Source organism: Dermacentor silvarum, chromosome 10, assembly GCF_013339745.2.
Source record: "Dermacentor silvarum isolate Dsil-2018 chromosome 10, BIME_Dsil_1.4, whole genome shotgun sequence".
NCBI lineage: Eukaryota > Metazoa > Arthropoda > Arachnida > Ixodida > Ixodidae > Dermacentor > Dermacentor silvarum.
This window is the reverse complement of record NC_051163.1, coordinates 137,830,660-137,847,003: the sequence shown is the minus strand read 5'-3', so window position 1 is coordinate 137,847,003 and position 16,344 is coordinate 137,830,660. Positions and strand designations below refer to the sequence as shown.

Here is a 16,344-nt window from a genome sequence, read left to right as displayed (position 1 = left end):
CGACGCGATTTAGCTTGCTTGCAAGTAGGACGTTTCGTTTGCTGTTCGCACCGACGACACCGAGAAAACCAATTTATTTATCCCCATTAATCGTGTTGTCAAAAATAAGCGCACTATGACGAGCTGCGGTCAGATCGCAAGCGCCGTCGGACACGATTACGGCGTTCAGCGAGCTAGGTCTACAACCTCGTTCGCCCGCATTTCGATGGGGGCGAAATGCAAAAACGTGCATTGAGTGCACGTTAAAAAAACCCACATAGTGAAGATCAATCCGCAGTCCCCCACTACCGCGTGCTTCATAATCAAATCGTCATTGTGACCCCCCCCCCCTCCCAAAGTTGGACGGCCAAAAAAAGAAGCACTATCTATAGCGTGAAAGCGAGGGCGGCGAATGTGGGCGGAGCTTACGCGAGAGCTCTATAAGTCATATATCGAAGGCACCTACAGTTATTTGCAAACATGACGTAGGTCTAGAAGTAAGTAGCTGGATAATGACGCTCGCTCGATGGTGAGCCATAACTGAACTCATGCTGAGGTCGTGGCAGTTGTCTTGTTCGGCAGTTGAGTTTCGGTCTTTGTAGGTGACACATTCGCTAAGCTGCATTTTTTAAACGGTTCCGAACACCTAGGATGACTGGCTTCAAGACTGACATTTGCATTTAATCACCTGGCTCCCTGAAGTAAAGTAATTAGTTTAACGTGTATATCTAGATATCTAAATATTATTCGAGTCATTTTAAAAGTACATCGCTGTAATGAAGCAGTCCCGAGAAACCTGCGTAAATTTTAGAATCTTCCTTTCGAGGGCCGCAAAATTCAAAACCGGCAGCAATGGGAGACCCTGCTGCTCAGCTCAGACCAGCAACACCACGTCTGGGCCATCCAGCTAGCCGAGGGAGCCACTGAGACCCAGGGATCTCGGCCGTCTGCTAGGCGGAGGGAGGCTGCATCCGCCCTCGTGATCGCTGGCACCAATAAAAGTTGAATCTCTCTCTCCCAAATTTGCAGACATTTTGAGCGCTTTTTTCTAAAACGCCCTGTACAGCTTCTGCCATGTGAAGAGGGCGCCCTTTTCAGCAATGCATGGTTAGATCCTCCCCACCACCGGACACCCACATGGTATGAAATACGGGTACAAGCAGGCCCACTACCCCGTCTTTCCAGGAAGTGTGTTGCTCGGCCGAGGTTGCGCACAGACCGTTATGCTTTTTATGTTGTTCTAACCTACTAAAGTGGCAGGTACGGTGAGTGTGTTGGTTCTATAGCAATAACGAGAAGAAAGGCCACCGAGGGGCGCGATTTTTATTAATCATATCATAAGAAGCCAACAAACAATGACACCAAGGACAATAGATGGGAAATTACTTCGACTTTACTCATTTCCGTGCTCACGTTGGTTTCGACGGGAATTCAGGGCGCAGGCTCCTTTCCCAAGCGTATCACCCCTGAAGGAAGCCGAACGCCAGGCCGGGGTACGCTTGTACCCTTTTGAACCAGTGGGTGCCCGGCGGCGGTGAGAATCGAACCCACAGCCTCCCGCAGCCGAGGCGGGCGTTCTACCGTCACGGTCACCGCCGCCGCCGCTTGATTGACGTGCTCACGTTGGTTTCGACGGGAATTCAGGGCGCAGGCTCCTTTCCCAAGCGTATCACCCCTGAAGGAAGCCGAACGCCAGGCCGGGGTACGCTTGTACCCTTTTGAACCAGTGGGTGCCCGGCGGCGGTGAGAATTGAACCCACAGCCTCCCGCAGCCGAGGCGGGCGTTCTACCGTCACGGTCACCGCCGCCGCCGCTTGATTGACGTGCTCACGTTGGTTTCGACGGGAATTCAGGGCGCAGGCTCCTTTCCCAAGCGTATCACCCCTGAAGGAAGCCGAACGCCAGGCCGGGGTACGCTTGTACCCTTTTGAACCAGTGGGTGCCCGGCGGCGGTGAGAATCGAACCCACAGCCTCCCGCAGCCGAGGCGGGCGTTCTACCACTAATCCTGGGAGTGTTAGCCAGCGCCACCACTCACAAACCTAGGGGCGGATGTGGAACATCCTTTCTGCCGCAGGCGTCACGAGCACGTGATCTTTTTGGGTGATGGCAACTCGTGAATAAACCCACATATGCTACTTGAAGACATCAATGTTGCCGGATTCGAGACCCAGGATTAGTTCTAGTTGTAAGACATAAATACCCCAGAAAGTGGATGGGAAAACGGTTCCGCGGTAGCTCAATGGTGAGAGCATCGCACGCCTAATGCGAAGACGTGGGTTCATTCCCCACCTGCGGACAGTTGTTTTTTCATCCATTTTCCCTTCCATTAATTTATCATTTCGTTAATTCAATTAGTAAAGTACAAGTAATTTCCCCTATGTTGTCCTTGGTGTTAATGTTTTTTGGCTTCTTATGATATCATTATATAGCTATAGATGGACGTAATAGAACAGTGGTGGCCTAGTGGTAGACCCTCCGCCTCGTATGCCCGAGGTCCAAATCACGGTAGCGCCCGAGAACCGCCTGCTGTTCTAATGGGTGGCGATGTCCCCTGGCCTGGTTCTCAGCTACGTGTATGGGTTCTAATCTGGCCTTACAGATATTCTCTGGGCGCCCGTTGTTCAACCACTGACGGCCTTGTAGAGCATTTGTCGCAGTTATGGCAGGCATACCAGAGATGCTTCCGAGGGCAGCTACCGGTTAAAAAGGTACAACCGCGCTCCCGGCCAGGTGCTCGGCCACTATGGACCTAGTCCCGTGATTTCCGAGATACTTAAACGCTTTTACAACGATCCAACCAGAGGTACGTCCTCGCCTCAACAGGTGGTTCTCCTGATGCCACATGAGAAAGTACTTGCTACGGGCGCGATATCTGTGGCACTAATTCTGAAGTTTGTTGCCCAACTTTCGCACTGCGACCCCACTACTGCGTACATTATGATCAAATCACGGTTTTCTCACGTAAAACCACATAACTTAATTTTTAATTATGTTTATTAGCCTAGCAAGAGAGCAAGAGTTCATGTTTGGCAGTCAGCCTTTAGAGTTTGTGCAAGATTACATTTATCTAGGCTAATTGCTTAAAGGAGATGCTAATACAGAGAATGGAATTTACAGAATAATAAAAATGGGCTGGGGCGAACACGGTAGGCATTACCAAATCATGCCCGGCAGCTTTGTGCTATTTATGACGAGAAAATTGCGCGGTCATTGCGTTTAGCCGCACTAGCATATAGAGCAGACATAGATATTAACAAAGAAGCTTGTCAAGAACTTAAGGACCGTGCAAAGAGCGAAGGAACGAAAAAGGTTAGGCATAGGATTAGGAGACAGGAAGACATCGGTGCGAATTAGAGGCCAAACTGGTGATGGCCAATTTTCGCGGGCATTAAGTGGAAAAAAATACCACAGAGCCCATCCAACGATAAATGTCGACATTAATCCGATGGCGCTCAATACGGCGAGGGGCCCCATCATAACAGTCAATACACCGTAATTACGGGCGCCCTTACCGTGCAGTTGCTAAAGTGAGGGGATTACTTCTTATTCAATCGCATGTTGTGTGCATAGTTTAGCTAGTTAGTGATTGGCCCGACTCAATGGGGCGCAGAGTAGCAACATAACACGGCGTTATTGTTCATTGGTCTGCGGCTTCATTGAAAAGAGGCTTCCACCTACGGACCCCCTCGCACTGGGTTACGCAGAGGATCTCTTCGCTCCCCTTGGCAGGAGGCCTCCGTATAAGGCATGGTGGTGAAGCATATGGCAATATAAGTACTGCAGAAGTCAAACGACAAAAATAATAATGCAGCAACGTCAAAAAAGTCTCACTTTCGCCCGAAAAGCGAAGCATCGATTGCGATAGCAAATTAGTAGAGTGCTATACGAAGCAAGGATAGTACTTTAATGGGCCGTATAAAGTGGTAAACATTCGCTTACTAACTAGACAAGCACGGTGTCACGCGCGCACAGGTAAACATGAACACATCTCGCTCGATGACCGCAGAAACTCGCTGTGAAAACGCCGCAGTGAGAAAACGCGCCAGCAGCAGCGCGCTATCTCTCGTCTCGCTTCAACGCGAACAGCGTTGAAGCACAGCGCATACGAAGCTACCGGCACTCGGCGCATGCACTTTTTCCCAAGTGCAGATCGTTTTGAAGATGACGCCCGCGCGGGCGGGCACTTCACCCACGTCGCAGATCGCTTTCAAGATACGGCGCCCGCGCGGCCGCGCTATGAGCAGCAGCCGTCTAAAGCCCCGTAAACTTTACAGCCGTCGCAGCATAAGCACCCCCCTCTCCCTCTCTGTCGCCTCATCCCCGTGCCTCGCGCGTGCGCTACATTGAGCCGCGATTGCCGGCTCACCCTCGCACGCTTCCGCTAGCACACACACCGTGCGGCGCGCGGTGACGATTTTATCGACGTTGGACTTTATACGGAATCTCACTGCGACGGCGGCGACTATGGCAGAAATGCGCTTGGAGTATCCATATAGTGGCAATCACAATAAAAAAGTTACAGTGACGTTTCACTGCGCGAACACGGGTGACGCGCAAGCGTGTGGGTATGCTATAGCGCCAATGAAGCCATCGGCCCTCGGTGCGCCTCGACGCCTGTACTGTCCGCATCGCAGATCGCTTTCAAGATACGGCTCGAGGCCGTTTCACATGATGCGATTTTCATCACACCGGAAGTACGATTTCCGTCACATGCGACGAAAATCACAGTCGCAGTGCCGACTCTGCGATTTTCGGCTGCGACCAAGTTGGTCGCAGCGTCGCAACTCCGCAGCGATCGCTGCGATTTTCCGTCGAAATTGCGCCGAGAGCTATTTCGTGGTCTCTTTTATAAAATGGCCTTGGTCGCTCAAAACAACGTTTATAGATACTTTTTGATTATAAATGTTGCCTCAACCAGCCTCGAACAGTGCAACTAATTGAGTGGTGCCATGGATTGCGCAATCGTTACATCAGCACCGACACGCGAACAGTGCAGATAAAAACTTGTTGGCCAGATTCGGTTCTGTGATTTCTATGTGTTTGTTGACACACTACGTTGCTAATCACGCGATGCTTTTTTTTACGTTGGCTTCGGGTGGTGATAATACGTAGTTTTGCGTGATTTTCCGTTATTCGCATGCGCTGCGAGTTGGTAAATACTACGAGGTGTCACTCACCGGAGACAGCCTTGGATGTCATCCCAATTTTCTGGTCGTACAAGCTACTAGTGACATACGAAAACGCCACAGTTGTAGCGCGGTATGCTTTTACGGACGAAACAATTTAAAGAATATGCAACTACGGACAAATGCTACGGTCAAATGGCCATGCTATACGCGCGACAATTTAGTTGCAGTCGGTTGGTTTGGGCTTTGATGCGCATTTTTCCCAATGAATTATCTCACTTCAAGGTTTCGTTACTTCCGCTGCGAGACACGACTGCTTATCAAGCTCGCAAAGCGAACGTGCAAACTATATATCGTAATCAATATTCTAGAATAGCATATTTGACGCTTTAATTGGTAATAAACAGCATTTTCAATTTGCTTTCGAAGCATTATTTAAACAGGTTTTTCTCATTTTTCTGATGAATCATTTTTCTCATGCACAAAAAGCAATAAACCTTCAATGTGTTGCAGACTGTATCTTTACGGCACCTGTATTAACCCTCACATTAATAGGTAATTGCATATTTCGCTTACTTCAGGGCATCGAATTTCTTGTTTATACTGGTCGTAACATATCACAGTATTCCAAGAAACTACTTCGCCATAAAATCATTGCCTTTCCTTGCTTCCCTGTCTCTACTTCCTGTAAAACACATGCAACAACGCAAAAAGCAGGCAAACACCTTGTTTTTATAAGCAGTAGATAACACATTAAACAAAGCAGATCAACATTGTGCAGTCAAGTCAGCCAGTTGCATTCCTTCCTGTGAATGATAGCATCTTCTCAAGTGTGGGTGGTTCTTGCATGTCCACCGCTCATAAAGTGTGCAGACTCATCAGGAGGCGTAGGCCTTCCCCATCAAGATGGAGGCAATGTTGCTAATGAGTCTGCAATTACATATATTACAGCATAAACTACGTATAACCATATCCTATCATTACTCGATTATGAGAAAGAAATTTACAGAAGAATAAAATTGGGTTGGAGTGCATACGGCAGGCATTGCCAAATCCTGACTGGGAGCTTACCACTGTCGTTGAAAAGAAAAGTGTACAATCATTGCATTCTACCGGTGCTAACATACGGGGCAGAAACTTGGAGGTTAACAAAGAAGCTCGAGAACAAGTTAAGGACCGCACAAAGAGCAATGGAACGAAAAATCTTAGGAGTAACGTTAAGAGACAGGAAGAGATCGGTGTGGATCAGAGAACAAACGGGGGTAGACGATATTCTAGTTGACATTATGCGGAAAAAATGGAGCTGGGCAGGCCATGTAATACGTAGGATGGATAACCGGTGGACCATTAGGGTTACAGAATGGATACCAAGAGAAGGGAAGCGCAGTCGAGGACGGCAGCAAGTCAGGTGGGATGATGAGGTTAGGAAATTCGCAGGCGCAAGTTGGAATACGCTAGCGCAAGACAGGGGTAATTGGAGATCGCAGGGAGAGGCCTTCGTCCTGCAGTGGACATAAATATAGGCTGATGATGATGATGATCATTACTCAGCCGAGCTTGCTCCGAGTCATATTCACCAAAATTCTACTCAGCTGAGCTTGCTATGGCTTATATTCATCAAAATTCTACTCGGATGAGCTTCCTCTGACTCATATTCACAAAGATTCTACGCAGGCGAGCTTGCATTGTGTCATATTCACCAAAAATCTACTTTGCCGAGCTTGCTCTGACTCATATTCACCAAAATTCTACTCAGCTGAGCTTGCTCTGGCTCATATTCATCAAAATTCTACTCAGGCGAGCTTGCACTAAGTCACAGTCACCAAAAATCTACTTAGCCGAGCTTGCTCTGACTCATATTCACCAAATTTCTACTTAGCCGAGCATGCTCTCACTGATATTCACCAAAATAAACTCCGGCGAGCTTCCTATGACTCATATTCACAAATATTATACTCAGGCGAGCTTTCATTGAGTCATATTCACCAACAGTTTGCTCAACCGAGCTTGCTCTGACTCTTATTCACCATAATTATACTCAGCTGAGCTTGCTCTGACTCATATTGATCAAACTTATACTTTGCCGAGCTTGCTCTTACTCGTATTCAGCAAACTTCTACTCAGCCAGACTCACACGAACTCAGACTCTTGGTTAGTTCGAAGTCTTAGTGAGCCGATGTTTGAATGAGTTCACCGAGCTATGTATACATTATATCATGTGACCTGTGCGGTGCATGAGCAAACATTACATATGAGTAGGTGTTGCATCGGATGAAATAAAGACAGCTGTACACATTGCAGTTAGTTTTCTAGAGTTGAACTGACCGTTGCGTGAAAGCTTTGCCTCATGTCAATTCAAGCAAGTGATTGGATCTGCATCATATTTTTTGTCAATCTTACTGGCTATCTTGGCCGTTACTGGGTGGCCACATTTCAACACACATTGTGCATTTCAACACAAAGTTGAATAAATGACTGTGGTGCAATATATTAAAAAAAGATGTTAGCATCACTGCAAGTACAACAATCAGAACATGATACAAACACATGCACAAAAGATGCACACACATGCGAAATACATAAACAGACAGAATCAGTTGGCCACCACCTATTGCAAAAACAAAAGAAAAGGCATAGGCCAATGCTGCAATGACCACGCATAACCATTCCCCTTGCCAAAAGATCGTGGCCATCGCGTTAGCCATCCGCGATGGCCAACACGCAAGCAAACCACTGACGATCCTCACGGACACCCAGCAGGCCTGCCGCAACTTCCTACAGGGAAGAATCGCAAGACCTGCGGCACAAGTCCTAGCCCAAATACCCAAGGAGGACACTGACGACAACACCATCATAACCATCATTTGGATAGCGGGTCACGCTGCCATTACGGGTAACCTGTATGCCGACAGAGCAGCTCGAGAATTTGCGCATAACTGAGCGCTCCTCACGCTGACTGCAGATGACCCTGACGCAGTTGACCCCGAGTATTCAGCAATCCAGAACTACCACAGAGGGAGTCGCTTGCGATATCCCCCACCCCATCGAATACTAAAGACGGAGGATGCCACTGCCTGGCGTAGGCTCCAAACAGACACTTACACGAACCTACACATATTACATCGCATGCACCCCACAGCCTACAGGGACGAATGCCCGTGGTGTGGGGCCACACCAACGCTATACCACATTACGTGGGAGTGCACGCTACACAACATATAACACCATGACACGGACACCACGCGGGAGCAATGGGAGGCACTGCTGTCCAGCTCGGCCCTCGGCGACCAGCTCAAGCTGATTCAGAGAACAGAGAAGATGGCAAGAGCCAGCGGAGCCCTGGACTAGGGGCCCCGACCATTAGCGATGCCCCATTGGGGCAAGACAAAACTATCTTTGGATTAAAGTTTATCTATCTATCTATCTATCTATCTATCTATCTATCTATCTATCTATCTATCTGCGGTTTGCATAGGTAAATATTTTTATTCCATTCTTGTTCAAGGCGAAAGCTCATACAAAAGCTTAGAGATATTATCAGTGCCCCTCACTTTCCCTCAGAAAATATGTAGTCCGTTATTTATGGACATTCGAGCAGCTTTTCAACAGCAAGAAAGGGAATCATCTTCCCCTGTTTTCTGCATTTGGTTAACGCAGGCAATTCAGGGAGGCATAACGTTTTGCTAATACAATCGGTTCAGGTATACCAGATTAGTTTGTACCTTCACGCTTTCTTTGCACTTTCTTATTTTGGACAAATATTCTAGTTTGAAATGGCTCCTATTAGCATGCTCTAACATTGGTCTACTATAGGTTAAGTACATGACTAGCTTAACAAACTAGGATGCTGGCTTTCAATTCCAGGAAAGCAACCATAGCACCTGCTCCGATTGCATATGTTTTTGGTTATCTGGGGTTTTCAGCCTCACTTTTAAGATAATGTGCTGAAGCAGGTAGAAGCCCATGCATGCTATTAGCGGATAGTTTCGATAACTTCTTACTTTACACTTGCCACAATGAATACAAAATAGTTGCGTTCGATTTTGTTATTAAACAAACAAACGTACTCCTAACAAGGTATTTTAATGTTAGCCATGGGGCAACGCAGCTGCGCTACCTACTTCAGCATAATAACTTAAGCTTCTTTATACAAATTCACAGCACACTAACAGCACGAGAAACAGGACGCGAAAGTAGACGACACCCATGTCTGTCAGAGTGATGTGATACTACGTACACAGACTGCAGCTCCTAAAAAATATGGTGTCGGCTTTTACGCCTTTCGAAACATTCAGAGAGCACTTCTGTGAATAATTACAGCACACGCGCCACGACGGACGAACCAGGCTGGCGCTAAGAATAAAGTTCACAACACAAATTCCATTGCACGTTCAGTAATCACACACAGATCATTTGCGACTTCCTTCAGGGGTAGACGTGAGCTTTTGGGTTGGTGCTTGCTGCTACGTTTGGTGCAAGAATATTACTAGGAGCAGGAACAGCTTATGCGCAATTACGAGCAATATACACACGTATTTTCTCCAGAAGCTGACGTTAAGCACGGGTAGCGCGAGGGTCTCTTCGTTGACATGACGACTTCGCTGCAGCCGAATTCTGAATACTGCATATGCAACGACAATAGCTACAGGGGCTTGTTGATAGGTCCTCTTGTAATTTGTTGTATTGCAGGAAGAACGACGCGGGCATAAAAGACACACAAGACAGCACACAGCGCTGAACGACCAGCTGCGAACAGCTGTTTGCGTCCGCCATGTCTCCTAGTATTGTACTTCATAAACCGCATTTGCGCACTCCAAAATAAAGTAAACTTTGAAGCGTTTTTAAAACACAAAACACGCGTATTATTTTCTACTATTAAAGACTGGTCAATGATTGTGTAACACACAGGTGTTTCCACTACATTGGAAAAATTGCACGGGTTATGCCACAAAATTTGGCAGCAAGCAACCCTGGGCGTCGCATCAGTGGCATTGTTGAAATCGCGATCATGTGAACCCTCAAAAATCGCATTGCAACGCGTGCGATCGCAACGCTTTTTCTCGTTCCAGTCGCAGCATGTGCAACTGCCTTCGCGCGGCGTCTCCACAGGCAGCAGCCGCGGAAGTAAGAGCCCCCCCGGTGGGAAGACGGCGCACTTCCCGCTTTGCTCCCTTGCGGGCGCGAGACTGAGCCGGCATCGTCGGCTCACCGTCACACGCTTTCACTCGCACATACAGCATACGGCGCGATCACGAGACGAACCCTTTTATTGCGATAGCAATTATATGGACACTTCAACCGGATTTGTGCCGTCGGCGTCGCCGTCGTCGTCGCCGTCGTCGTCGCCGTCGCCGTCGCCGTGAGGTTCCGCATAGATTCCAAGAGCGATAAAATCGTCGCCGCGCGCCGTATGCGTGAGCGAAAGCGCGCGGGGGACGCGCGCTATCACGGAGAGCGAACGTTCGGCGGAAAGCAAACGCGACCGTCGCGCAAAAGACCGTGGGGGTATGGGAGGGAGGGAGGCGGGGCGGCGCTGTGCTCCGGCACCAAAGGCTTATCTTGCCACTCAATCTCCCACGCGAAAGCAACAAAGCGGGAACAGGGGGGGGGGGGGGGGGCGGCTTTTCCTCTGCCAAAAACTTATTCTTTGCGCTTTGCCCGGGAATGCCGGTCGTCCGCACCGTCTCTTATCTCCACACAACTCTGACCTTTCTATGCGCTGTGCATTCGCCGCTCAGTTTCCGTTGAAGCGATAGACCACGCGAACCTGCGCTTACTGCCAGCGTTTTGACAGTCGTTGGCTGCGGTCATTCAGTGTGATCTATTCATGTTTGCTTGTGAGCGCTGACACCACGATTGTTAATTCAGTTAGTAAGCCAATGTGACCAATTTTATGCAGCCGATAAAACTACCATCCCAACCCCGAATAGCTCTCTACTAATTTGCTGTCGCAATCGATGCTTCGCCTTTCGGGCGAAACTGCGACATTTTTTTTCTGCAGACCACACCCGTAGCAACCGCCAGGGAAGGTGAACCCAGAGCGCCTCAGCCTACCCTCTTCCTCCGCTTAGCTTCGCCTCCTTTCTCATTTCCCGCTTCGTTCAACGCCACCTAGACTTTCCTCTAGGTGGTGTTGCTTTACCGCGCGCTCGGTACCTGGAAAGGTACCGACCGCGCTCGGTACTCGCTCGGTAAACGAAGGAAAGACTTACTCAAGCTTACCGCGCTCGTTTGCTTTACCTGTTGCTTTACCGCGCTCGGTAAACGAAGGAAAGACTTACTCAAGCACCCACCAAGATAATCTGAAAATAAAGGGGAAGCGGAGAGCAGCAATAATTAAACAGATAGTACTTTGGCGCCACAATAAATATAAGGTGGTACGTGGAATCGTAATCTCGAAAGGAGTAATGGTGCCAGCGCCAACTTTCGCAAATGTCATTTTGTGCTCAAAATCGGACATCTTGCCGGGGTTGGAAGTTAACCAAAGATCGGTAGGCCGGTTGGCCTTGGGAGCCTACGCGAAACCAAAAATGAGGCAGTGCAGGGTGACATGGGTTGGGCCTAGTTTGAAGTCAGAGAAGCACAGAGCAAGATTAGTTTTGAAGGAAGACTCATGAGCATGGATCAAAGTAAATGGGTGACTAAAGTGCACAAGTATCTGTACCTGAAAAGCGTGGACACAAAATGAAGGAAGAGGTCAAGAAAGTTGGCAACCAAGTACAGCGTAATTGAATGTGTAAATAGACAACCAGGAGTCATCAAAAAGAAAGTGAGAGAAACAGACACAGCGAATTGGATGCAAAGAATGGAAACAAAAAAGACCACGGAGATTTACAAGAATGGAAAGAAAGAAATTAGAAGGGAGAATCTGTACCAGAACACAAAGAGCAATCAGTGCCTTGCTATTTGAGGCTCGAGCTCGTTCCAGAGAACCAGCTCCAGAGAAGTGTACCAGAGAACTGGAAAATTGGCAACATTATACTAATCTATAAGAAGAGAGACGTTAGAGAGAGAGAATAAAGTTTTATTGTGAGCAAGCGCAGTCTGCGCCCTAGGTGGGCGGCCTCCTTATTCCACGTAGCCGCGGGCCATCTCCCGTGCCCGTTCGATGAGGCTGCGCTGTCTCTTTGGGTCCGGGTCTGACAGCTTGGCCTCCCACTGCTCTTCAGTTAGTGTGTGTGTGTGTGTGTTGCCATTTTTTGCGACAGATCCCCATACCATATGGCATAGGGCGTCTGGGACATCACAGTACGTGCAGAGCTATGAATGCTGGGTAGGCGAGATTCGGTGCAATAGAATACCGTGGACGTAGCTGTTCATTTGCAGTTTCCTGAGGATTACTGCCTCTTCCCTAGTTAGGCTGGGGTGAGGTGGCGGGTAAGTTTTTCTGTCTAGCCTGTAGTGTTGCAGAATGTCGCTGTACTTTTTCGGGACTTCATTCAGTCTCGTTGGCGCGTCCTCTGAGAAAGCCCTGTGAACATGAGCTCGGGCGGAGGCGTCGGGTGACTCATTCCCCAGTAGGGACTCGTGCCCCGGAGGCGTATTTCCAATTGCTAGTAGGTACAGCGTTTGACCGCTGGCGCCACGCTGCGCCGCTCGCGCGTACCATGTTTCTAGCCGCCGCCGTTGGAACGGAGGAGGCGTTGACGGAGAAAACGCTGGGCTGGTGGTGACTAGCCTGCTGTTGGGATCGGTGGTATTATAAACGCATCACTGTGTTGATGATCCAAATATAATCTCACTATCAGGGAGGGAGCAGTCTACCTGACTGGAGCAGTATTTTTTTATTTGGGGTGTTGCGGAGCGCAGCGTAGCAACACCCCAACGACCGCCGCTTCGCGTCGGTGCCCGGCACCACGGCTGCCACAGGGGCACCGGGGTTCAAGCAACCGCGCTGGTAAACAGAGAGGAAAAAAAAGAAAAGCGTGACTAAGAAAAAAAATTCTAGCCCGGGCGGGATTCGAACCAGGGAACGCATGATCCGAAAGCGAGCGCCGTAGCCACTCAGCCATACAGCCACTTTTTTTTCTTTATTACATGGGAGCAGACTCTTCAGCAACACAAGAAACAAGGCGCTACAGGTACATATTCAAAAGTCAGGCAAGCATGTGCACGCGTCGAATAAAGGCATCCAGTCCGGCGCTGTTTCTTGAGCAGCGTACACACTACGAACATAGGCAGCAGATTCCCGAAAAAACGACCGAGTGCTTCGCGGGGGTTCAGCGTGCCTGTCACACATTCTACTGCGCCAAAGACTATGTAGACCAAGTACTATGAACATGTCATATGGTGGGTCACAGGAACCTTTAAAAGGTAAGAAACGAATTGTGTATGGTGTGATGTCTAAGTCTTTTTTAAGTGTTCTTTGGAGAATGTCCCAGAAGAACACGGCATCCCTACAATCGACAAAACAGTGATCAATCGTTTCAGCATGTGGACACAAACGGCAGTTGGTAGACCACGGCACGAAACAGCCCCTTTTTTCTAACCAGGTTTTGACAGGAATGGTTGCCGAATGTAAGTTAAAGAAAAAAGTTTTGATCCCTGGAGGAACGATCATTCGACGGACACGCTTGAGTACATCTAAGTAGCAACATTCCAAATAAGGCGCACGATAATGGGGAACAGGAAACAACGTATCTATCAGTGCAGCAGAAATTTCTTTACGGGATGCAGTGAAAATATAATCCAAGCTAAAGCGAGCTTTAAGAAATTGAAAGCCTTCAACAACCTCTTTCAAGAAGCCCCAAGGAGCAGGTGGTGCATCACTGACAGATGACGACACAACTATTTCTGGAAGGTAATTCATTAATCGAAGTTGTAACATTTCTCTTAGAAAAGGACTGTTTACCTCACGTAAGAAGAATAACCGGGAGACAAGTTGCCTTACAAAAAGGTGAACTAGGCCAAGACCACCCCTCTCAAGAGGAAGAAAAAGGTTATCACGCCGCATGGCCTCAACACGTGAGCTCCATACATAGGTAGCAAACACACGATGGAAAGCTTGCAACCTAAGTCGCGAGCAGTGTAATACCTGCAGGACATACATAAGTCGAGCTGCTAGAAACAGATTGCAAGCTTCAGCTCGGCTAAATATGGACAACTGCCGTCCCTGCCAGTTGTTAACCTTACGTTGTACGATATTGAGAGAGGGGTACACCTAAGTACCTTAAGTCTTGCCTCCACTGAATACCTGCGAAGTGAGTTGGTATTGTACACTATTGAACGAACCAAAATCCGGAACTCTTCTCAAAGTTCACAGTTGCACCAGAAGCTGAGCAAAACTGCTCCGTTATGGCAAGGGCAGTCTCCACACTTTTCTTGTCAGCACAGAAGAAGGCTATGTCATCTGCATAGGCAAGTACCCGGATCTCATTGGATAACAATCTGAACCCATGAAAGGTATGATCCTTCAAAATTCGTGCACAAAGCGGTTTCAAGTACAAAGCGAATAATAGAGGTGACAAGGGACAACCTTGTCTTACTGATGCCCTGAGGTGGATAGATTTAGATAGACAACCATTAACTATTAGCCTTGTTGTGCCATTAACATAACACATGGAGATGCATTTGAAAAAAAGAGATCCAATGTTTATGTGCTCTAAAACACTAAACAAGAAGCAGTGATTAACTTTATCAAATGCTTTTGCCAAATCAACCTGAACTATTGCAACGTGACCCGCACTGTCTGTCACACACTCTAGCACAGACCGTGCAACGTAGATATTTGTCTGAATTGATCTTTCTTTAATGCCACATGTTTGATGGTCTCCCACCAATGATCGAATTACTCAGCCATACAGCCACGCTTCCAAGGGTTGCATTCATGCGAACCATATGATTGCGTTCGAGCGCCCTCGGCGAAAGAAACCACCTAGAAACGCGGTACGCGCGAGCGGCGCAGCGTGGCGCCAGCGGTCGAACGCTGTACCTACTAGCAATTGGAGTGTTGCGCCCCGGAGTCCAAACGATGTATGTTTCCGGTAGGTTCTTCTTTGCCGTTTCTGTGAGGATTTTTAGGGCTTGCCTGGAGATTCTCCCTGTCTGAAAATTCCGGCAAGCTGTTGGTGAATCTATGAGTATTATTGCTCCTTCCCCACAGGTTGAGATTGCCAAGGCTATTGCTGTTTCTTCTGCTGTATCTATCTCTTTTGTTAAGATGCTAGCGGCCGTTCTCTCTTTGCCCTTGCTGTCGACGACACTGATCGCATGGGCCGGAATTCCTGTGGATTTCACTGCATCTGTGTATCGTGTGTCCGAATTTGGGCCATAGGTTTTTCGGAGAATCTCTGTTCTGGCTTTTCTTCTTCTTTCATGGTGAGTTGGATGCATATTTCTTGGAATGGGGGCTACAGAAATGCACTGTCGAATTGTCTCTGGGATTGTCCTTTTGTCGTCGCGTAGTTGCATAGATTCAGTGTACCTTAATCTTTTGAGTGTTGCCCTTCCTGTTTCAGTAAGTTTAAGGTGTTCGAGTTGGTTAACCTTTCGCGCTTCGACTAGCTCCTCCCAAGTGCTGTGGAGGCCTAAGCGGAGTAGTCGCTGTGTGGAGGAGCATTCGGAGATCCCAATGTCAATCTTGAAGGCCTTCCGGATGAGGATGTTCAGTTTTTCGATTTCTGCTTTCTTTAAGTTTAGGTAAGGGTTGGTTATTCTGCTGATTATGAGGGCTTGGATGATTCTTACTGCATCATGTTCTTTCAAGCCGTATGGTCTGTTTGCTACCCGTCGTACCAAATGTGCTACTTGCGCGATGGTTACTTACAGTTTGGGTAGGGTGGCGGCACTCGATCTGTCCTTGTGCACATGTAGGCCGAGGACTTTGAGTGACTCTACTTTTGGAATTTGCACTACATTAAGAAAGATCTCTGGTTCTGGAAATTCACCTTTTGGCGGTCTTCCTTGGTTCTTGCTTTTAGTGTGAAAAGCTCTGACTTTTCCGGTGCGCACGCAAGCCCGCAAGCTTTCAGGTAGTTTTCTGTATGATCCACCGCTTCTTGAAGTGCATCCTGTTGGGTTCCTGAGGATCCGGCTGTTGTCCAGATTGTAATGTCATCGGCATAGAGGGCGTGTCTTATCCCCTCTATTCCGTTAAATATATTCGGTAATTTCAGCATGGCTATATTAAAAAGGAGAGGCGAGATGACAAAGCCTTGCGGAGTTACTTTGTTCGCCATATAAAACTTGTTCGATTTCAGGCTGCCCAATGTCACGGTCGCTGTTCTGCTAGTCAGGAA

General features: G+C 48.1%; 1 protein-coding gene and 1 non-coding gene across 2 annotated transcripts in view; one reads left to right on the top strand and one right to left on the bottom strand.

Annotated features, from left to right (window-relative positions):
• Positions 1 to 16,344, bottom strand: part of LOC119430984 (luciferin 4-monooxygenase-like) — a 225,643-nt gene that overhangs the window by 73,074 nt on the left and 136,225 nt on the right. The window lies entirely within an intron of this gene.
• Positions 2,207 to 2,278, top strand: Trnar-ccu (transfer RNA arginine (anticodon CCU)). Its single transcript has one exon. It is a non-coding gene; the product is annotated as a tRNA-Arg (tRNA).